Source organism: Hemicordylus capensis, chromosome 1 (genome assembly GCF_027244095.1).
Source record: "Hemicordylus capensis ecotype Gifberg chromosome 1, rHemCap1.1.pri, whole genome shotgun sequence".
Taxonomy (NCBI): domain Eukaryota; kingdom Metazoa; phylum Chordata; class Lepidosauria; order Squamata; family Cordylidae; genus Hemicordylus; species Hemicordylus capensis.
Window position 1 is genome coordinate 28,182,685 of NC_069657.1, and position 24,895 is coordinate 28,207,579.

The following is a 24,895-nucleotide window of genomic DNA, read 5'->3' on the forward strand; positions in this document are numbered from 1 at the left end:
GAGCCTGACCCCGCTTCATCCAAGACAGACCATGAGCCTGACCCTGGGACAGATGCAGCAGAGGAAGTGGGGCACGAGGGCCCCCCACTCCAGGAATTGGGGGACCTTGCAACTCCAGAACCCCCCCCTCAACAAGAAGATGCACCCTTGCCCTCTTCTTCCTCCTGTAGTTCAGAAAGAGATGCTAAAGCTGTGCCAGCTCCAGCACCAGAGCCTCAGCTACGCCACATCCAGCGATTGCGTAATAAGGCGTAGGCACTTTAAGTCTGTCAACATTCCAGACCCGGGGGGGGGGGGGCGTGGTCAGAATCCACTACCTCTTGAAAGGGACTCAGTCCCCTGCTGCTGCAGGACTTTGCTAACTGAACAAAGAGGTGCCTTTTAAAAGTGGCGATTCTCTTATATTTAGCAGGGGGGAAGAACAACTGGCCTTATCCTTCCCCAGCTTAGCATCCCTCCAGTGGCTGTTGCTGGTGTCTATCTTATATTTCTTTTTTAGATTGTGAGCCCTTTGGGGCACAGGGAGCCATTTTTTTTAATTTATTTTTATCTACGTAAATCACTTTGGGGACTTTTGTTGAACAGACTATATAAATATTCATTGTCGTCGTGGTTGCAACTGCTCCCAGCCTGACTCTTGCTATTTGCACTGTTTCTGTGCAGATCTGATTTCCTGGCTTCACCTTGATGTGTGACTTGTCCTGGCTGACCTTACTCAGTGCAGACCTGACCTCCTGGTCTAGACCTGACTTGGCCTGTGCTCACTCCCTCAAACCACTGACTCCCTGGCTTTTGACCTGAGCATTCTAGCTTGACTTCAGCTGGGCTCCCTTGGTGAGTCCTTGCTGGGAGACATGGCACAGCTAGCCCTATGAGATGCAATAGCCTATGCATATCTTCTTCCAAGGAATGGAGACTTGCTTATGCATCATTCCCAAGTGATCTCTTATCTGACACCTTCGAAGGGCAAGCCTGTTTAGCTTTACTGCAGGGGTGGGCAAACTTGGCCTTCTAGCCATTGTTGAACTACATCTCCCAGCATTCCCAACCACAACTTGTTGTGGCTGGGGAAGATGGAAATTGTAGTTCAACTACCCCTGGAGGGCCAAGTTTGCCCACCCTGCTTTAGTCGAAGTATTGCATCAAGGAACTTCAGTATCTGGACCTACATAGCAGTGACCAGAGTCTGAGGCCCTACTGTGGCCGACTTGAGGCTCCGCAGCTGTTGGGGGACTACAGCTTACATCATCCCAGCCATAATACTTTGTGGCAGCGGATGATAGGAGTGGTAGTCCAGCAACAGCCACAGAGCCTCAGGTTGGCTAGCTGTGCCGTCCTGCTTTCTTCAGACCAGAAATTGAGCCACCTGTCACATCTGAAGATAGAAGCAACAGGAAGGGTTTTATTTACAGTGTGAAGACCACAGTAGAGCATCAGGAATTTAGACAACACCAGCACTACCTTGGAATCCAATCTAATGGCAGTTTAGATCATACTGGACCTGATCTAAGCAAAGTACATTTGAGGAGGAACTTGAACTCAGTGGTTGCACGCAGTGTCTTGCATGCAGAATGACCCAGGTTCATTGGGGGGACATGGAAGGCCACTGCCAATCTAATTAGACAATATTGACCTAGATTGACCAATGAACTGAGTCAGTATAATGCATGTTCAAATAATATTTAATATAAATCATATTATTTATTTATTTATTTATTTATTTATTTATTTACACAGTCATACAGGTGTTATTGACTGGTTTGTTTTATCCAGACATTGAGTCCTTCTCAAGGACCTGGGATGGCTGAATTTTATTGTCAATGTTGTTGCTGTTGTTATAGATGTCGTCGCAGAATATAGGCTGTTCCCAGTAAAGCTGCTTTTTGTAATTGGCTGATGGTGATTTCTGTGGCCCCTATGGTTTTGAGGTGCTCTTCAAGGTCTTTTGGAACTGCACCCAGGGCGCCAATTACCCCTGGGATTATTTTGGTCTTCTTCTGCCACAGCCTTTCAATTTCAATTTCTAGATCTTTGTATTTGGTGATTTTTTCTATTTCTTTTTCTTCTATTCTGCTATCCCCTGATATTGCTATGTCGATTATTTTGACTTGTTTTTCTTTCTTCTCGACTACAGTTATATCTGGTGTATTGTGTGGCAGATGTTTGTCTGTTTGTAGTCGGAAGTCCGATAATATTTTTACATCTTCATTTTCTTTAACTTTTTCAATATTATGGTCCCACCATTCTTGGCTACAGGTATTATTATTATTATTTCTTGTTTACACAGTCAGACAGGTGTTATTGACTGGTTTGTTTTATCCAGACATCGAGTCCTTCCCAAGAACCTGGGAGGGCTGAATTTTATTGTCAGTTGTTATAGATATCGTCACAGAATATAGGCTGTTCCCAGTAAAGCTGCTTTTTGTAATTGGCTTATGGTGATTTCTGTGGCCCCTATGGTGTTGAGGTGCTCTTCAAGGTCTTTTGGAACTGCACCCAGGGCGCCAATTACCACTGGGATTATTTGGGTCTTTTTCTGCCACAGCCTTTCAATTTCAATTTGTAGATCTTTGTATTTGGTGATTTTTTAAAATTTCTTTTTCTTCTATTCTGCTATCCCCTGGTATTGCTATGTCGATTATTTTGACTTGTTTTTCTTTCTTCTCGACTACAGTGATAACTGGTGTATTGTGTGGCAGATGTTTGTCTGTTTGTAGTCAGAAGTCCCATAATATTTTTACATCTTCATTTTCTTCAACTTTTTCAATTTGATGGTCCCACCATTGTTTGGCTACAGGTAGCTTGTATTTTTTGCAGATGTTCCAGTGTATCATCCCTGCTACCTTGTCATGCCTTTCTTTGTAGTCAGTCTGTGCGATCTTCTTACAACAGCTGATCAGGTGGTCCACTGTTTCATCTGCTTCTTTACAAAGGCGGCACTTGCTGTTTGTGGTTGATTTTTCTACTTTTGCTCTTATTGCATTTGTTCTTAGTGCCTGTTCTTGTGCAGCCAGTATTAAACCCTCTGTTTCTTTCTTCAAGTTTCCATTCTTAAGCCATTGCCAGGTCTTGGTGATGTCTGATTTTCCACTTATATTGTGTAAATATTGACCATGCAGGGGCTTATTTCTCCATTTTTCTGCTCGGTTCCTTCTTGTAGGCCTGTTTTGTTTCATTGGTGTTGAATAGTTTCGCATTCTTGACCATTTGAAGTGCATCTTCTTCACTGTCCCTTATATATTCTTCAAGGCCTCTTTTCTCCTCCTCTACTGTTTGATGGACTTGCAGCATTCCTCTTCCACCTGAGCTGCGAGGGAGGTAGAGCCTATCTACATCACTGCGGGGGTGCAGAGCATGATTGATGGTCATGATTTTCCTGGTCTTACGATCTAGCATCTCTAGCTCTGCCTGGGTCCAGTCTATTATTCCTGCAGTGTATCTAATAACAGGTATAGCCCAGGTGTTTATGGCTTGTATGATGTTCCCGCCATTGAGTTTAGACTTGAGGATTTTTCTGACTCTCCTGATGTATTCACTTCCAATTTTTCTTTTAACTTCAGTGTGTGCAATGTTATCAGCCTGGAGAATGCCCAAGTATTTGTAAGATTCTTTCTCTTCCAGGTTCTTGATCTTGCTTCCACTGGGCAATTCTATTCCTTCTGTTTTTGTTATTTTCCCTCTGTTCATTATTAATGCAGCACACTTGTCTAATCCAAACTCCACTGCTATATCGCTACTGAATATACGGACAGTATTTAGCAGTGATTCGATTTCTGACTGGGACTTTCCATACAACTTCAGATCGTCCATGTACAGCAGATGGTTGATTTTACTGGATGTTTTAGATGTTTGGTATCCGAGGCTTGTTTTGTTTAGTATTTGTGAACGTGGGGTCATGGCGATTACAAACAACAGAGGGGATAGTGAGTCCCCTTGGAAAATGCCTCTTCTAATGCTAACCTGTCCAAGTGCCTCGCCATTGATTGTTAACTGTGTACTCCACATGCTCATTGCTTTTTTTATAAATATCTGAATATTTTTGCTGACACCAGTTGTTTCTAAACATTTTAGTATCCATGTGTGAGGCAATGAATCGAAGGCTTTCTTGTAGTCAATCCATGCAAAACTTAGATTTGTTTTTCTTCTCTTGCAGTTTTCTAAAATCATTTTGTCAATCAGCAGCTGGTCTTTTGTGCCTCTGGTGTTCGGGCAATTTCCTTTCTGTTCAACTGGAAGCTGTTTGTTAGTTAATAAGTTTTGCATCACTTCATCTGCTATTATTCTAGTTAATAATTTGAACATGGTTGGCCGGCAGGTTATCGGTCTATAATTACTTGGAACTGCACCTTTTGCTGGGTCTTTCATGATGAGATGAGTTTTCCCAGTTGTTAGCCATTGTTCAATATCACCGCCTTTCATAATGTGATTGAACTGTTTTGATAGTTGTTTATGAAGGCTTGTTAGGTGTTTAAGCCAGAAGCCATGCAGTTCATCGTCGCCTGGCGCAGACCAATTTTTAATTTTCTTTGATCTTTCACTTATTAATTCTCGTGTTATTATTAGATCTTGCATTTGTTGGTTACATTTTTTGACCTCTTTCATCCAGCCTGCTTTTTTTATTATAATCTATTGGATTGTCCCATAATTTTCCCCAGAATTGCACTGTTTCATCTTTATTTGGTGTTTCTACGTTTCTTGCAGTTTCTCCTTCTATGCTTTGGTAGAAACATCTCTGATTCAACTGGAATTGGAGATTCTGCCTGTGTTGTTTAGTTCTGGCTTCATATCTGCTAATCTTCTTTGACACTGCTGTTATTTGCTGCTTTATTATTTCCAGGACTTCTCTAATTTTCATTGAATCTAGGTGGTATTTTTGGATCAGATACTGTTTGGTGTTTTTATTCTTCAGCTTCTTGTCTTTCATATCTTTCAGTTTACTAGCATCTGATCTAAGCCTGGAGATTTTATTTTCTAATTGAATCTTCCATTTAGGTGATGTACTACTTTCTTTTTTTACAGGTCCATTGATCTTATATCTGAGCTCTTGTGTTATTATTGTTGCTGCAGTGTACATTAGTTGGTTTGTTTCTTGCAAATTATTGGTTGTTATTTCTGCAAGTGCAGCATTGACATCTTTTAATACCTGAGCAAGTTGTTTTTTGGCAACTGTTTTTAGAGCTGGAAGTCGAACCCTGGTGGTTGTTTGGTTCATGTGCTCAGTTATTTTTTGCTTTAGTTCTTGTTGCTTTTCTGTTAAATGGGATTTGGGTTTTTGAGGTGAAGGCAGAGGGGAGGTTGCCTGGTTTTGATTTTCAAACAGTTCAGCAACAGTGGCATCCTCGATTTCCAACACCTCCTCCACCTGCGCCTGAGCAACTGCTTCAGTTGGTGGTAATTCTTCTTCCATGTCTTGAGCCTGTGTTGCTCTTTGCCGTTCTTCCAGCTCAACTCCTGTGAGTACTTTATTTCTTATTATGAATCTTCTCTGGTCTGCTAGCCTTTGTTCTGTTATTTCTGTATCTGGATGCTTCTCTTTCCAAATTTGGTATATTCTTTTTAAATAACCTCTTCTAGTTGGACTAGACTTGTAATAGCAGATCATTATTTCCTTGTTGGCATTTTTCGTATATTTTTTCCGGTTAAGCGACTTTTCTTCCAATAACTTTGCTGTCTTCAGCCCTGGTTGCTCAACTGAAGATCCTGTTGCTCACTTGCCACCAGATGTCCTGGGACTCCAGCACCTGGCACGGTCCTTGTTGACCCGGGCGACGACCGATCCGGTATAGATTTATTAAAGTTACGTCTCACCATATTGTTGATGGGAGAGGCACTCTTTGTCTGTCTCCTCTGGTGAGACCTGTCCAGTATGGTTGGACCTCTGGCATAGCTCTCACCTTCCTCAGAGAGCACTCAAGCCCCACAACCACGCCAAGGTAGTGCCTCACTGGGCATTATTATTATTATTATTATTATTATTATTATTATTATTATTATTAATGTAGAGAGGGGCAGTTTTCCAAATTTAACCAGAGATCTTGTTTTGTGGTGTTTCCAGCATCTTTAATCATGTTTGTAGAGGATGCTTCCGTGTTGTTGACTTATGCTCACTTTTTTAGCCCAATTTTCAAAGGAGGATACCTTGGAACTCCTAAGCAATGTTTGCCTTTGAACAATGAGATGTTTCCCCTACTTCCTCCCCCTGCCCCGTTTATCACTACCCGTTTAATCACTATGAATGCTTAACTCATTCATGAGTTACTGTGATTATATGGTAGTCACAAAATAACAGCATCTGCATGGCCAGTGCAGCATAGTGGTAAGAATGTGTGACTAGGGTTTGGGAAGCCCAGGTTCAAATCCCCACTCATCCACGAAATTGCCCTTGGATCATCACTCTCTCTCAGCTTAGCCTACCTTATAGGGTTGTTGTAAGGATAAAATGGAGGGGACCATGTATGTCTCCCAGAGCTCCTTGGAACATGGTTAGTATAAAAATACAATGCATAAATATCTCAGGTTGCTGCCATACTATATGAAAACTCTATAATAGCATGATTCTTTCTGAAGTCATGGGGTGTGTAGTGGGGAGGCAGGAACTGGTGTGAAAAGGAATGGTAAAACCAAGGTGATCCCCATGTGATCCCAGCTGACCATATGGAAGAAGTTATGCACTGGCCAAGATACTGCCTTGCTGCCTTATCTGTGCCAACACGTCTGAACTTGGAATAGATATATGATTAATAGGCAAGGCTGGTACAAAAGTGTACAAACATTGTCAAGGGGGTGGGCTTTGGAGGGGGAAGATGAAGTGTTGCAGTAGACATCAAAGGCCTCTATCTTTTTCTTTGTGGTTTATAGAGGGAAGGGATCGGGCTGGTTGGCAGGAATTTTGGAGGCATACTGGAGTCAAGCTGGGAGGAAACTGGCCAGAAGGGGAAACCAAGCAGCTTCCTCCAGTGACAAGTTGCCCAGATTCAGGGAAGTTAGAAGGTATGCAGGTATTTATAGCAGGGGCATCAAACGACAGCCTTTCTGCTGATGTTGGCCTACAGTTCTCATCATCCTTGGCTACTGGTCATTATGACTGGGGGTGATGGGAGTTGTAGTCCAGCAAGTGTAGAGGGCCACTGTTTGAGATCCCTGATTTACAGATTGGCCCTTCAGCATGACCTGCTTTCCCAGACCAAGAGGATGCTGATGGGCTGATATGACAACCTCCTACTTAGAATTCTCTGCAATTCTCTCTTCCGATCAGAAGCATTGGTGGAGCATCATGGTATGTACCGCTCCTATGAGGTGTGGCCTACCTGCATTTTTGTAATCCATCCATATAAGAGCAGGCTTCCTTGCCCATCCATTGTGCTCTGTTAGTCATCCCTCAAGCTTGGAGATTCTCCAGCAGTCCTGATTCATAGCCTTCTATGGAGTGCAGCTTCTGTGCTAACAAACAACGTGATGCATTATTGTTGTTATCTGGACTGTGCAAGTTGATTCTTGCAGAGGTTGATGGGTCCGTGGCTAAGTCTCATTAGAGAACCTTCAGTACTTTGGTTGTATGCTTATCAGCCTCCTTCTGATATTCTGCTGGCAAGATCCACAGCAGTTACACTGTAAATATTTTGGCCCACATCAAGTGCAGCATCCCGTGGGCATTTTGTGCACTGTGGGTGCTACTGCTGTGTTTTTCTAAGGCAGGGACGCACAACTTTGGCCCTCTGGCAGATGTTGGACTACAGCTCCCATAATCCTTTACTATTGGCCACTGTGGGATGATGAGTCCCAAAACAGCTGGAAGGCCAAAATTGTGCAGCCATGTTCTAAGGCGAAGTTCAAGCAGCTGATGGGAACATACTTGCGCCAGTGAATGTTGTCTTGGAAACACACAATAGTGCCCACAGTGTACAAAATGCCTGCAGGATGCTGCATTCTATGTGGGCCACTGTGTACTTTCTAGTGTGGTTTCCTGTGGTTTCATTCATTATATATGAATGAAAGGAAATGGGAGCAAGGCAAATAAATAGCTACACTACACTGGGAAAGCAGGCAAACACAAGGGAAGACAGACCAAAGGAGAGGCCACCTCTTGGTCCCACAAGCCTCCCCTTGAAGGATGTTTCATTACTTCTAGCTTACTACTCACTCTTGTCTCTCTGCTCACAAGAGAGCTTACCACAGATATTTGGAAGATAACTGGCAGAAGACCACTTCATCTCTTATATCAACAACTAGCACCACCTGCTGGTGACAATTTATAGCCAAGGCTATGTGAATTCTGCAATTCTGTGCAAATGTAGGAAGAAAAGAAGCAGAAAGGTGACCCAAGACGCAGAATCCAGCTTTCTGAGAATCCCAGCTCTCACTTTTAAAAGGGGAAGCGTTTAGTCCTGATGGCAGCAAAGATAGGTTTGAAAGTTTGTGAGTCAGGCCTACTGGAATCTCAGAAATCTGTGTAAGAAGTTCATTGGCTAGGGGCGGAGCTCCTGCATATTTAACAAAAGCAGAATAAACAATGCGAAGCAAGGACAAATCTGGTTAATTAGCATAATTTCTATAAAGAACAAACATTTCAGCTTTTTAATGGAGAAATCAGTTCCACCTGAAGTTTGGCACTAACCACCATGATGGAAACACCAATTTAGGGAAGTTGCCAGGAAAATGATCTGCAAAATCTGCCTGCAAATGTATAAAGGATGATGTGAAGTCCTCCATTCAGGTCATATTATGAGGAAAGGGTGGTGGAACTGGACTCACTAAGCCTGAAGAAAACAAGATTTGAATATTTATTTATTATATCCTATTTGTGTTCTATTGTGGAACAAAAAGAGGTGTGCATGAGGTTCCAGATCTGCTTCATTTCACCAAGGCAATGGCATCAAGTGCCTCCCTCACGTGGGACATGTAAGAGTTTGAAGTATTTAAAGAAGGAAGAAAGCAAACAAACAAAAATAGGAAGCTGCCTTATAACGAGTCATACTATTGGTCCACCAAGCCCAGTATTGTCTACACAAACTAGCAGAAGCTTCTCCAAGGTTGCAGGCAGGAATCTCTCTCAGCCCTATCTTGGAGAAGCCATGAAGGGAACTTGCAACTTTCTGCTCTTCCCAGAGCAGTCCCATCCCCAAAGGAGAATATCTTACAGTGCTCACGCATGTAGTCTCCCATTCATATGCAACCAGGGCAGACCCTGCTTAGCTAAGGGGACAAATTGTGCTTGCTACCACAAGACCAGCTCTCCTCCCATTGTTCCCTATTGTTCATTCTATCTACATACAGGGCATAGGTCAACTTGTAACCCTTCATGAGAGAGTATTGTGACAACACAGTCTAGGCAGCACTATCACAGCTAACAGGGGAATTCATATTTGGTCCCTCAACACTGCAATCTGAATGCCTAGCAATGACCTGGATGCTTATTCAGCCATTTGTCTTCCTCTTCCCCATGCGACAGGGCATTTGCCATTTGAACTTTTTAAAAGGTGACATGTACCCATCCATTTATTTGTTCATCCTTCCACTTATTAATATAACAACCCTGACAATATAGTTTAAGGTTGCAAATGTTGCAAGGTTCTTGATGACAGCATGGGCACCAGCCAGTCAGAGCTGTCAACTTCTGCTGTATTAATGCAGCATTTTTTTAAAAAAAGAGCTCAGCACCAGTGTTCTCTCTAACAGGGATTCCCAGATGTGGTTAACTACAACTCCCAGAATCCCAAGCAAAAGCCATTGCAGCTGAGGATTCTGGGAGTTGTAGTCAACAACATCTGGGAATCTCTGTTAGAGGCAACACTGCTCAGCACTGAAAAGGAAGGGTCTGTTTGGTCTGAACTAAGCACAGGAAGGCAGGACAATTAAAATATCATCCCCATTGCTCTAAAAATATTGTGCCTGTCTTCACCTAATGGGCACATTGGTCCTCCAGACACCATTATTTCAGTACTGATGTTTCATAAGGTAGAGGGATCCAGGCTAATTCCAGAAAGCATTTTGTCCTCAAGAAACCATGCAATCATCCATTAGGCTGGGAAGGGAAGAGATACCACTAGGGCACTCTCTCACTCTGCCCCTAACCAATCTATAATTGAACAGTGCTGTAACTGTGCTGTCTTAAAACAGTCACCTACTCAAGTGATCAGCCTAGATGTATGACCGGAAGATTGAATTATGCCAGCTAATTATGGCTCTGTACTCTCTCTGGATCCAGAACTTTTCTGTACACGCTAATGTTGAACCAGGGTGAAATGGGGGCATGGCTAGAGGTGTCCATAGGCACGGGGGTGTGGCTAGCTGACCCATTCCTGTTTTCCTTCTCCCCATATTCAACCTGAACACAGGGATAACACCCAAATAGGGCTTTTGCCTGGGCGGATATCCTTTCCCAATGAGAGCAATGAAAGCTGATATCCTTTCCCAATGAAGTAGCAGATTGGTGGAGAGGGACTAGCCAGGAAAGCAGCTGCAAGGAATGGTAAGGCAGGGGGTGGAGTTGGGGAATGAGCCCCCTGTGGAGGCCAGGGATTGGGTGTCCAGGACACGTGCCTGGCCAGGGAAGATGGAGCCGGCTGAAAGCAGGGAGGAGTGTCTGAGATGCAGGGATTTATTTAAGGCAGAGGCTGCCGAGGATGAGCAGATCAGAGGGGACAGGGTTTGTGGGCCTGACAGTCTCCTGGAGAAGGGCTCAGGCTTTTGGTTCCCACTGATAGGGGAAGGCGGGGAGTGAATAAACTTCCTTACTTCCCCCAACTCTGAGGCAACGCCTGCGCCTATAATCCACTGCAAGAGAGCAGAAAGGGCACTTTGGAGAATTCCTCCTCCCAAAAGCCAGACACATTTATGGTGGTAATCCGGAATATAGGAATATAGGAAGCTGTCATATACCGAGTCAGACCTTTGATCCATCTAGCTCAGTATTGTCTACCCAGACTGGCAGCAGCTTCTCCAAGGTTGCAGGCAGGAGTCTCTCTCAACCCTATCTTGGAGATGCCAGGGAGGGAACTTGGAACCTTCTGCATGCAAGCAGGCAGATGCTCTTCCCAGAGAATTCCTATCCCCTAAGGGGAATATCTTATAGTGCTCACATTAGTCTCCCATTCAAATGCAAGCCAGGACAGACCCTGCTTAGCAATGGGGGGAAATCATACTTGCTACGACAAGACCAGTTTTCTTCCCCCAGAACAGCTCTGTGAAGTGTCCAAACTTCACATCCATATAGTGTCCAAACATCACTACTATACAGGATGGAATGTGAGGGGCAGGATTTAAACTGGATATAGGTAAGCACCATTTGCAACTAGATTACCTAAGGATATTGTGGAGTCGCCTTCCTTTGAAATCATGCAGATGAAACCAACATGTAAGCCATGCTGCAGATACCAGAGAACTAACTGTAGGGCAGAGTCTTGAACTGAGAACTTGTTCATCTCTTTCCAGTCCTCTGCTTCTATTCTCTTGGTCTCTCTCCACTCTCTTACTTCATGCAGACCAAGGAACTCTTGTGGCAGGAAGGGGCTTTATGGCCATGCTTCCTAAAACCATAAAATAACAGGGCCCACATTCAGAGTCCCCGTGTGATCAATGAAACTCTTTCCAGATGTGCACGGACGACAACATGCACTTTCAATAGAGCCAGGTAGGCTGGAAATACAACAGACACACTGCTCACACCATAAGCTTTGTAACCAATCCCCATGGTGCTGGTGGGTATGCATAAACTCCCAGTATGTGCGGATGATGAACAGAATCACTTGGGAAACTTCAGAGGCAGAAACCCCACCAAGCAAGTGTGTCTTCTGTACCACTCCAGCAATATGCACATAACGACTCTCAATCAGTAATATATAACTGTATCTTTTTAGGCTATTGGACTCTTTGAGATCAGTTCAAGAGGAGATTTATATGGACAAATAAGATTCTCAGTCCACAACACAGACTAAGTTAGGTATCAGGGAGCAATCGTGAGATGCGGCAGCACATAGCAATCCATACTGGGTCACATTATTCATGTCTACCTTTGAGAATTATTGGAAGAATACACTTTGAGTTTATATATTTTTGCTTACTGACCTATTCATTTTATTTTATTTTTTGGCAGTATGCTATATTCTTTAAGAGGAAAATTCTGACGAATCACACACACAAAGCAAAGGCCTATGGTGATTTCTCATGGTGTTATACGCTACTTAAAAGTTTTCCAATACAGGGAAGAATAATGTATCAGCTATAGTTGAAGCACCTAATGTAGAATAATCTATTATTATTATTATTATTATTGTCTGACTGTGTAAACAAGAAATTATTTATTTATTTATTTATTTACACAGTCAGACAGGTGTTATTGACTGGTTTGTTTTATCCAGACATCGAGTCCTTCCCAAGGACCTGGGATGGCTGAATTTTATTATCAATGTTGTTGCTATTATTAATTATTATTATTATTATACAGCAACAGAAGGCCACACTGCTCGGGACAGCACAAATACTATGGTGATATATTTATTTTTCTTTAGTTATCCTAGACCTTTGGAAAGGGCCCGATAATTAAAGTACCAAATCCAGTCAAAAACATCTGGTAGACAGTGTGTAAATAGCATAATAATAATTTTAAAAGGGGATTTTCATCTAATTTCCATCTGATTCCAGGGAGACAGGGTAACCCTTAACTGGGGGTCTAGGAAGCTGCCTTATACAGTGTCAGATTATTGATCCATCAACCTCAGTATTTTCTTCCCTAGGTACTTCTTCAATCTGTGGTACTCCAGATGTTACTGAACTACAACTCCTATCACCCCCAGTTGCAATTTATTGTGGCTAGTGATGATGGGAGTTGTCATTCAGCAACATCTGGAGTACCACGGGTAGGGAACCCCCTGGTCTACACTGACTGGCAGCCCTACCTGGAGATGCCAGGGATTGAACCTGGGACTTTCCAGATGCAAAGCAGATGCTCTACCACTGAGCTACAGTGCCGTCTATCAGCCTAGAGGCTGTGATGGGCAGCAAGTGGGCTAAGAAACTGAGACTTGATCCAGACAAGGCATAGGTGCTTTGGATCAGTACGAATCCAAGAGTGCTTATTTTTAGGAATGTTTGTTTGTGTAGGGGTGTTCCCCCCCTGTTGTTTTCCTTGGGGGAACCTTGAAATTCTTTTTCAAATTTGGAGAAATTTGGGTTCCCAATGTCATTCTGTTTATTTGTTTATTTATTTAGAGAAATGTAAAAGAACTGTAGCTGCCACCCCACTGGGCCTCCTGGCGCTGCTCAGGCCTGTCTGGCCACCGCTGCTACGTCCTTGCTACCCCTGCCATTTTGAAAGGCAAGAGTGGAGTGCAGTGGAGTACAGGAAGTGTGGGCTCTACACTTCCTTTAGTTTTGTGGCTGTTTGCTGGCAGCCTCTTCTGGCCCCTCTGCACCGCTTTGAAAGTCTGTGCTGGGAGCGAATTGGGAGTCCCTGCAGGCTTTTCCAAGGGGCAGCAGGCTTTCAAAGGGGTCAAAGAGGGATGAGAAGAGAAAGGGGGCAGAAGCAGAAGCCACTTCTCCCAGGGTGCTCCAAGTACTGGGAAGAAGGGAAGTATCCTTTTTAGACTGTGAGCCCTTTGGGGACAGGGAGCCATCTTATCTTACGGTATTTATTTATTATTTCTCTGTGTAAACTGCCCTGAGCCATTTTTGGAAGGGCGGTATAGAAATCAAATTCATCATCATCATCATCATCATCATCATCATCATCATCATCAGGGCTTGGGACTGTTGGGGAAAGGAGGTAAGGGAAAGGTGTGGAGGGAAAAAGAGACACTGCTCTGCACGCCGAGGAGGAGAGAAACACTGGGTTCTGGCAAGGAGAGAAAGGAAGATGGTTGAAGGAGAAATGTATCGAAAGCTTCCAGAGGGGGTACAGGGTGATGAGAATAGGCTACAGCCTTCTCTCCGGCAAGTAGCCTACTCTCCCAGACCTGAAGTCCCATTAAACCTTGCAGTGGAGAGCAAGGCTCACCCAGATGGAGGGGGATGAGACAAAGCAACATTTGGCAGCTTGCCTCAGGTATGGATGGTCCCTGACAGCAGAGCTGGCAGCAGTTACACATGCATTGGCCACATCCAGATTAAGTAGACTGTTGCAAGACATTTTAATCCTTGCTTCACACAATAATCCAAATCTAGGTTGAATGTGGGTTACCAACATTAGCGTGATTTTATGAATCCACGCCAAGACGGGAATCTCAGATTCTTCTTCGGCCAAGAAGACCAGTAATTCAATAATTCAATTATTAACAATAATTCACACAATTCAAATCTAGGCTTAATGTTGGTTACCAACATTAGCATGATTTTGTGAATCCATACCACAAACCACTTTGGAGTTCACCTAGGGCTCACACAATCAATGTCATGTTGGAAGCCCACATTAAACCTAGATATGGACAATCTAGTTTATAGATATTTATGTCTCTAACATAAAGGTGCTTGGGCCTCATTGACTAATTGACATGAAACTCTCAGAGAAGCCACAAAAGATAGAGATATGCAATTTTTTATTTTGCAGTTAGGTTCCAGACCTTGCCCTGGGTACCAAAAACATCCCCAACCCCAGAAAAAAAGCATTACTTTCCTGGAAAAGCTATTAAAGACTCTCCCATTAGAAAGCATGGGGAATGATACCTCTTAGAGATAGATAAATACCTGACACATTTCTCAAAACCCTCCCCCTTTAGACAAACCCTCCCCCTTTAAAAACCCTCCCCCTTTAAAGAAACATAAAACAAAAAAAGGCTCTAGTCACAGAATCACTCTGAGTACTGTTTTCTTCAAAAATATTTTTCACAACACATACAATTCCAAGACTTACGAGTGAACATGACAGGAGTAAGACACACCCTCCTCATAACAATCCATCAGAACGCTCTCACCATAATTGCTTCAGTTCATGTGAATGCAGCTTAAGTCTAGTCTACATTTTTCAATCCTTAAATGATAGAATCAATCTAAGGGGTGAAACGACCAACTCCCTGCCCTATGGCAGGTTCCTCCATATATCAGCTCTTAGATTTACATAACCTTAGGATATTCTGGCACCATCACAAAGATGCCAGCAACACTGATATTACCAAATGATTCAAGAATATTGACAGATTAGTGTTACCCTGAGACTCAGCGCATGGACTCTGGAGAGCCAGGAATTCAGAAGGGTTGCAGAGGAAAACATTTGGCTGCGGGTCTTTCTCCTCCCACCCTCAACACTGGGCCAACAACTTGCAGATAGGTCTTTGGGCAAGTGGGCTGAGGTTCCAGAGTTCAAGTATGGAAAGTAGTCTTCCCCTTGAACTGACAGTGAAGAAGGTCCCTTATTGATTTCAGCCGTGTGTGACCTAATTTTTCCCCTTCGTTTCCATCGCATGTATCCGGGGCCCCTTGTGCCTCTCTGGAGTGATATCTATGAAACAAAAGTATTAATCAAAATCAGATAAATGAAGCGAAAAAGAGAGGGAGGGAGGGGAAAGATGAAGAAGCAGCTCAGCCCTGCCCTTGTGCCTCAGTAATTATTGCAAACGGCTTCTGGTCTGTTCACCTCTGTGCCAAGTTAGTAATGTATCCCCGTTTGGTCGATTCAAGATCTCCAGCAACACCTGTGGGAAAGGCTTTAATTAATCCTCTGTTACTGTTGTAATTGCACTATCCTGAGGGAAAGACCTAGTAGCCAGGAATATTATTTTAAACATATACTGTAAACAACATTTGTCCCCAGGAGGGTTCAGTTAATATTACGGCTTTGACCCTTTCACTGCTGGGTATGTCAAGAGTTCATTTCCCACCCACCCTTAGCAACTAAAAAGGTGGGCTTTTTCTTCTTTTCATTTTACTGACTGCATTTTAATTATTGACATACAAAACTAGACATATAGCCACGTAATAAAATAATTTCTTACAACCCACGCAAAAATGCTTCTGGATATTTTAGAACGCTGGCTTTCCATTTTCACCTGTCTCATGACTAAACACAGGGTTTCGTGCAGAGACTGATTTCTCTCACATGCCTCTTGCATGATTTGATTCGTTCTTTTTTCACAAGCTATTCCATCAAATGTTAGGCTATGGCACAAGCTTGCTCCCAGTGCTCAAAGTAGAATCAGCATTAGCCAAGACTTTGAAAATATAAATCTAGGATCAAATAGTGTGGACCAGCTATCCTTTAATGCCCTTTAACCAGATTGTTATATTCATAAGGGTCATTAGAGAGGAGTAAAAGGGTGCATCTTCCCCTTTGAAGATTTGCTTATGGATGAAGTGGGGATTCTAATCCACTTCAGTGACTGTGATAACAAAATGAAATTACGGTAGTTCTGGATTAAATAACACAGAGTACAAGGATCTAATCTGTGTAACTGTTGCACTAGAGTTTTTGCTCTGGGGAATCTCCTAAAGTAGTGCTGCCATATTTTTTTTACTGGCCCTTGCTCCTATGCCTGAAACAATAGCTTAATTTGCAGATATTAGCAGGTGATAATAGCCCTATTAGGACAATGGAGCTATTCACACAACCTAGTGGGTGTGCGGGCAGAGGCATAACTAGGGAAAACGGCGCCCGGGGCAAGCACTGAAATGGCGCCCCCCCAGCCCCCCCTCACATACTACATTATACTTAGGTTTTTCCTCACAAGCGCCCGCCACCAAGCCAGGCCACCGACTGGCCGCCAGGCGGCAGCAAAGCAATGGGGGGGCGTGGGCGGCGCGGAAGGGACCGCTCGTGGGGGAGGGGACGCTGACGCACTCCCTTGACTGTTGCAGTGCTGCTGCACTGAGCAGGAAACATTTGTATTAACAAAATTTTTTAAAAAAAATTTTAAAAATTTTTTTGTCATGGCGGCGCCCCCCACGTGACCAGAAAAGATGGCGCCCGGGGCATGTGCCCCCCCTGCCCCCCCTATAGTTACGCCTCTGTGTGCGGGGTGGGGGGGGAGTAATAGACTGAAATCCCATATGATTGAGCTCCAGAAGGCCGGGATGACACATCCTGGCCTCCAGGAATCCCACAATGCACCACACTGAGCATGGTGCATTGGGGGGATTCCTGCAGGAGACGGGTGCTCTAGGCACCCATCTCTGTACCTAGACACATGATCACAAAGCCAGGGTTAAGGGTGCGCTCACTTCCTTAACCCTGGCTAAATCCAGGTTAAAAAGCTGGGCTAAGTGGTGCTGCCCCACTGGGATTGGGTCTGATCCTGGCAGTTCTCACATGCAGCCTAACCCAGGCTGGGATTCCCTAGCCTGGGTTAGGCTGCATGTGAGAACAGCCCCATTATGTTGTTCCTGTGTTCAGATATCTATACACTCATACAAAGTTTTTGTGTTAATAACTGAAGCTGTGTTCATTTTAAAAGTGGATCTGGGTACAGAACCCTGAAATACAGATACAGATAGGAAGGTGTACCTGTATTCAGAGGTGCACCAAGGTAATTTTGGAGCCTGGACCTACAGGCCTTAGGTGGCTCCGCACTGCAAGTTAAGCATCTTTTTTTTAACACGTAGGTTCTTGAGGGCACAAACCATACCACCCTGGACAGACTAAATATTATTTGAGGCCCCTCAGAGGGTGTGGAAGCCCTGGACTTTGCTAACTTGGCAAAGAAGCACCTTATAGCAATAGCACTTACATTTATATACCGCTTTATAGCCGGAGCTCTCTAAGCAGTTTACAATGATTTTAGCATATTGCCCCCAACATTCTGGGTACTCATTTTACCGACCTCGGAAGGATGGAAGGCTGAGTCAACCTTGAGCCCCTGGTTAGGATCGAACTTGTAACCTTCTGGTTACAGGGCGGCAGTTTTACCACTGCGCCACCAGGTCCTTTTACCCCATGGTGATTCTCATGGTGATAACATTCTCATAACATTCTCATGGTGATAACATTCTCATAACATGGTGATTCTCTTTATTTAGCAGGGGGGGAATAACTGGCCCTATCCACCCCCAGCACTGTACCTCCAATGACTGTTGCTGGTGTCCATCATGTTTCTTTTTAGATGGTGAGCCCTTTGGGGACAGGGATCCCTCTTATTTGTTTGTTATTTCTCTGTGAAAAATGTCTTGAGCCGTTTTTTGAAGGGCGGTATAGGAATCAATCAAACAATCAATCAAATAAATAGATTTTAAAAGTCCAGGGGTATGAGCGCTGCTGCATACAGTTCTGTACCTAGCTCTGTTCAGGTATTGTGACAAGGGACACCATACATGGCTACAAGAGACCTCCTCACCCTCACCTGAGCCTTGCTTCTGCTCCTCCCCACAGGAGCAGCAGCAGCATTTGACTGGGCCCTTCCTCGCTGCCGCCACCGTCACTGCCACTCATTCCCCTCAGGCCGCTGACAGGCCCGGGCTTGTCTCTTGCCTGCCTGCCTCCCTCAGGCCGCTGACAGGCTCAGGCCCATCCATTGCCCTTCCTTCTTTCTCCATTCTCCTCTCTTTCTCTCTTCTCCACTCGCTTTCCCCCTCTGTCTGTCTGCCTTTCCTTCCTTCCTTTCTCTGTCCCTTCCTGAGTTAACAGATCTTGTTCACCTTATCTATTTCACTTAACGGCAGCCTCCTTCTTCTCAAGGGGCTCCTTCCTCCCTGACCCCTCTCAGACCCCTGCCTGCCCACTATCCTTTTATATAGAGAGATTCCTCTCCTCTACAATCAAGAACATCTTCCGACCAGTAACAGTTGCATTCAAACTGACCTTAACCATCACAGACTCCTCCCCCCTATCTGCATATGGAATCCCCACTGCCCAATCACCATGGTGCTTCTGCTCTCACAGGCTCCTCCTCCCTATCTGCATATGGAATCCCCACTGCCTAATCAGGTGCTTTTGCTCACGAACTCTTGCGAGAGCTGTCACACTCGGGATTAGCCACGGGTATGTCTTAGAGAATTAAATATACAGTATAGATAATATTAATATTATTAATATTATTATTACATTTTATATTGCCTAACGCAGATGGCTCTAGAAACAACCGGCCAATTAATTAAAGCAATTACTGTTGTTGAAATTGTCCAAAATTAAAACCATTTAAAGCCATTTAAAAGTAATTGAAGGCTAGGCTAGATACTGGTTGCATCCACACGTTACACGAAACCAGAGTTGAAGGGACCGCCGCTTAAAATCTGTGTATGTCTGGATGCATACAACCGCAGTTCAGAGAGAAAATGGATGCACAGTTTCCCTCCTCAGATTCCGATTTGTACCTTCAGTTTGTAGTGAGTTTTGCAGCCTGTACCTCCGGTACTGCAGTGCCAGCATTACGTCTGAACATGGAACCACAGTCTCATTCTTCAGCAACCAAAACTGAGGGAGGAAGTTCCTCCCTCGCTCTGGCTGCTATTGGCTGCTGGGGCTGTCCTTCAGCCAAGAAGGAAGCTCACACAGCCAGTTCTCCCTCCTCTTTGCAATCTTGCTGACTGCAGAGAGAGAGAGAGCTCTCCATGATGTCCAAATTAAGACAGGAGAGCAGGGCTAGGAGGAATGGAACCACAGGTCCATTGGACCCGGGGCTCCACGTTACACTCCATTATATTTACCTGAATCCAAGACTAGGTTTCTTCCAAGTTCCTTTATGTTAGATATCAGGGGATCATCTTGAATTCAGACAGAGTCCTCTTCACTGTTCCCTCTAAGACGTGTGCATGTGCGCATGCTCACACATTTTTGGATGTGCGCTCAGTTCATTTTGGATCCCACTCAGGTTCAGCAGGGCAGGAAGGCCCCACTCTGAATGCATGTGCACACATACAGCGTTGATACTGCCGCCCAGAACAAAATTCATTCTGCACAGAGATTTAAAAAATTAGAGGGATGACTCCTCTTCCTCTGGGGTAAATACAGTTATAACCTTTTTTTAAAAGAGGGCCATCTTAAATTCAGAGTCTTCTTTGATTTGGGTAAATACAGTAAATATGCCTTTAAAGGTAAAGTGTGCCATCAAGGCGATTTTGACTCCTGGCGCCCACAGAGTTCTGTGGTTTTCTTTTGGTAGAATACAGGAGAGGTTTACCATTGCCTTTTCCCACGCAGTATAAGATGATGCCTTTCAGCATCTTCCTATATCGCTGCTACCCGATATAGTAGCAGCGGGGATTTGAACCGGCAACCTTCTGCTTGTTAGTCAAGCATTTCCCCGCTGCATTCCTTTAGGCCTCTTTTAAAAGCTGCTATTGATTCAATATCTATAAGGAGCACAATTCCACAGCCCAGGAGTGACTACAGAGAAGGCCCGGCCCCAAGTCACCATGGTGGGGATCATGTACTCTCCCAGGTTACCAGCTTAGGTTATATTCCAAGCAAAGCCACAGAACATTTCATTTTTCTTCAGTGCATGTATTTGCTTATATCTTGTTTGGCTTCCAATGTACTTGAGCTTCTTCTCCTTTTTTTAAGTGAAGTGTTTGCAGGCAAATACAATGAACTAAATCTACTCACAGGGTTACTTTGGGAAATTATTCATTGACTGAACTGTATCTCGAAAGGGAACCCTAGAAAAGCACATGCAAACAAGTGTGGCATAAAACTCATTTCCTTCAATGGGAGGATAACAGGTTATTACAAAATAGGCTGAGATTTCTTATAAACATTCTCTGGCCAAGAATGGGGAAAATGACAATGAAACAAACACATCTGGAGACCCTTCTGTGTTTGTGAACATGGGATATTGAGGACGTGGACAAATAGCAATTTTTAAACCTGTTTGCTCATAAGTACCAAGTATAAATCATACTAGCAAACTGAGAGGTAAATATATAGGGCACTTTACTTGACAATATCCTAGAATCACAGAGTAATATCCTAGAATCACAGAGTTTTCTGAGCCCATGGAACCTCAGTCACCGCTGAGCTCCACACCATGTCCCTCAGTCTCAGGAATGCACGCTCCTCCTCCCATCCCTGTGTGAGCATCTACTTCCTGTCTAGGTTAGGATAAGTCGAGACTGGTTATGACATCCAAATCAACAAATCCTGGGTTATTCTAACCGACTTAATTCAGAGAACCCAAGCTCTGAAACTTACTTCAAGCCTCAGGTTCAGATCTTGGGTTCTCATGAAGCAGGTAGGTTAGAAAAAGCAATGATTAGTGGGTTCAGGTGTCACAACCAATCTTGGCTTATCCTAACCTAGTTAGGAAATAGACACACATGTGGGGATGGCAATTCTGTGTGTGATCCCAAAGCTGAGGGAAATTGCACAGGACTTTGCTTTAACTGAGGTTCTGCATGACATCTGGACCAGCCTATTGAATATGAATAATTCATATTCCAGTTGGTAAGGTTACAGAGTTTAATGGAAGCCTAAGGAGCAGCCTCCTCCTTGTGCCTCCATTGTTGTTGTTGTTGTTGTTGCTGCTGCTGCTGCTGGGTGGTATATTCTGGGGAATGGGATGGGGTGCAAACAGGGTGTTGTAGTGCTTGTAAGGAGCACTTTGGATGACCACCCCTCACATGCAATTAAGGGACATTATTGGATTGCATCAGCACCAGTGTTCCCTGTAAAATGGATTCCAAGATGTTGTTGACTGCATCTCCCATCATATAATGTTGTTGACTACAACTCCCGTCAGCCCCAGCCAAAGGTCATTTCAGCTGCGGATGTTGGGAGTTGTAGTCAACAACATCTGAGAATCCCTGTTACAGAGAACACTGATCAGCACGTCCTTGAATGATGTTAGGGCAGGTGCGTTCTCACCACGGCCCCAACGTTACCATGTATACTGTTCATCTGAACCAGCCCATCCTTCATGTAGCTAAATCTGACTGTCCGTATAGCACTGAGATGTGAAAAGGCAAAGTGTGCCATCGAGTCAGTGTCAACTCCTGGAGACCACAGAGCCCTGTGGTTTTCTTTGGTAGAATACAGGAGGGGTTTACCATTGCCTCCTCCCGCGCAGTGTGAGATGATGCCTTTCAGTGTCTTCCTATATCGCTGCTGCCTGATATAGGTGTTTCCCATAGTCTGGGAAACGTACCAGTGGGGATTTGAACCAGCAACATCTGGCTTGCTAATTAAGTCATTTCCCCGCTGTGCCATTAGGTGCTGTACCTTCCAACATCTCACCAAAGAAATTAGGGACATGCCCATGAATGTGCAGAGGGCAGAGGCAAGTAATCCGGAAGGCCTATGTATTGCCAAGCAACCTTGGAGGTGTAGTTCTGACTATAAGCATGCCAGAAATGGAAAGCAGCAAATAAAGCGCATGCGAAGCATATTATTCTAGATTTTCAAAGCGGATGAGCTAAACTCCCCCCTCCAAGATTTTGCAGACGAAAATATGTACATATCAGGAGGTGTAAAAATATACTGATATAAAAATAAAGAAATAATAAACAAATAAGGATACATTAGTAACAAACAATTCTCATACCAAGGATTCCTGCCTAGCCCCCCCGCCCCGCCCCGGCTACACATTCCTGAAGACTGGATTCTACCCACTATATGCGATGCACTGCACTGAAGCTGACTTATACTGAGTCAGACCATTGGTTCATCTAGCTCAGTATTGTCTATACAGATCGGCAGTGACTTTCTCCAAGGTTGAGCTACCTAATGGCGCAGCAGGGAAGCAACCTGCCTAGAGAGCAGAGGGTTGTTGGTTCCAATCCCTGATGGTGTGTTTCCCAGAATATGGGAGACTCCTATATCAGGCAGCAGCCATACAGGAAGGTTTTGAAAGGCATCATTTCATACTACCCAGGAGACGGCAATGGTACATCCCTCCTGTACTCTACCAAGAAAACCACATGGCTCTGTGGTCACCAGACTCAACACCGACTCAATGGCACAACCTTTCTTTTTCCTGTTCGCCAAGGTTGCAGGCATGAGTCTCTCTCAGCCCTATCTTGGAGATACCAGAAGGGAACTTGGAACCTTCTGCTTACAAGCATGCAGGTGCCCTTCCCATAGGGTTGCCATATTCAAGCTTCCCAAATCCAGGCAGCCTAATTTGCATATTATGCAAATTATGCTGCAACTAATTTGCGTTTTGTTTATTTATTCATTTGACAGATTTGTATACTTTCTCCTCCCTCTCTGCCCTGCCATGGGATTGGATCCAGAGTAAAATCTGGGCAATACGGTCAGCACATTTGAAATCCATGTAACTCCAGGTGGAATTTAGCAGCCAGGTGGAGGAGCCAAAATCTGGGGGCTACCCTAAATTGCAGGGGACATGGCAAGGCTACCTTCCCAGAGTGGCCCCATCCAAAGATCTTACAGCGCTCACACATGTGGTCTCCAATTCAAATGCAAACCAGGGCTGACCCTGCTTAGCAAAGGGGACAATTCATGCTTGCTATCACAAAACCAGCTCCCCCCAGATTGTGCTGTGCATCTACTGACACACAAATGTACTAGATTTGATTTCTACAGAGTCTGGGAGCTAGACCCTGAAGAATGACAATTCTAGCAAGTCATGTGGGAAAAATAATAATTGACCAAGGCATCCCCAAGAGGTAAAAACAAGGGCAAAGATTTATCAGTGACAAATCCCAGAAAATAGGGACTGAGCCTATGGAGGTATCATTCTGTTCACTGTGTTATCTCCGACTGGGTGGGAACAGCTATTTGAATGTACCAGGAAGTAGGAAGAAGTAGATCCCAGGGGAAAATGACACCTTAGCAGGAGCAACCAAGAGAACCAATAGTGTCAACAGGACAGAAAAAATGTGAACATCTGCATAATCTATGAATATTTCTAGATCATACATTTTGAGTTCCCACTGAAAAACAAAACTAGGGTACACCCAGGACTAACTTTACCATAAATGCACCCTTATTTTCTCAATTTCCTCTGATGTTAAAATGCAGTTAATTTGTAAAAGGAGAAAGCAAGAAAAGCATCTCTTAAACCAAGAAGTCTTGAGAATATTAGAGCTTTATTTTTCTTCTCGGAAATATATTATGCATTAACATGGAGGGGGGAGAGACCAAATTGATACCCTCTGTAGTTGCTCTCTCTCAGTCTGTGGTGAATTATCTCAAACTTCTTAAGTGTAAGTAAAATGGGGATCCTTGAAGACTGAGTCATTTTATTTCAACAGAATGTAACCATATTTCAATTTGCACTTGAATTAATGGGTGACTACAAAGCTTTGAAAGTCTTAAAAAGCATGTCTCACCTATTATAACACATTTTATTAATCAGTGTCTTGCATTAAGGGAGACCATCTAGCTAAGCATCCATATCTCCGTCAGGGGTGGGGAGGGGGAGGGATCTTTGCATGAAGTGATTACAAACCAATGTGGTTAAAGCAGGCATATTGGAGATTCACCATAGCAGTGTAGGAAATGTGTTTTCAGTTTCAACCATTTATGCTAAAATTATGGCTAGATTTATTTATTTATTTATTTATTTATTTACATTTCTAGCCCGCCCTATACCCAAAGGTCTCAGAGAGGGTTAGAATAAAACCAATATAAAACATAATTCAACATCATAAAATCAAAAATACAGTAAAAAAAATACAGTGCCTGAGAGGGCGAGAAGTCAAAGGCCAGGGTAAAGAGGTGCCTCTTCACCATTCTCCTGAATGTGCGCAATGTTGAAGCTTGGCACACCTCAGAGGGAAGGGCATTCCACAACCGAGGGGCCACCACAGAGAAAGCCCTCCCACGTGCCCCTACCCCTTTAACTTTAACTGCTGGCAATGGTGGCACTACCAAGATGGCCTCGCCTACATATCTTAACTGATGGGCAGATCTATATGGAAGAAGGTGTTCCTTCAGGTATTTGGGGGCCAGGTTGTTCAGGGCTTTAAGTCAATGTTAAAATCTTGCATCAGGCCCGGTGGCAAACTGGCAACCAGTGCAGTTCCTTTAAGACCAGTGTGAATGCTTTTTTTTTTTTTTTTTTAAATGACATTGTTACTT

At 43.9% G+C, this 24,895-nt stretch overlaps 1 long non-coding RNA gene across 1 annotated transcript; it reads right to left on the reverse strand.

Annotated features, from left to right (window-relative positions):
- Positions 1 to 14,751: 14,751 nt before the first annotated feature.
- LOC128340566 (uncharacterized) lies at positions 14,752 to 19,760 on the reverse strand. Its single transcript, XR_008313802.1, has 3 exons — positions 17,980 to 19,760; positions 15,563 to 15,620; positions 14,752 to 15,427 (listed from the first exon to the last, which is right to left on the reverse strand). It is a non-coding gene; the product is annotated as an uncharacterized LOC128340566 (long non-coding RNA).
- Positions 19,761 to 24,895: the final 5,135 nt, after the last annotated feature.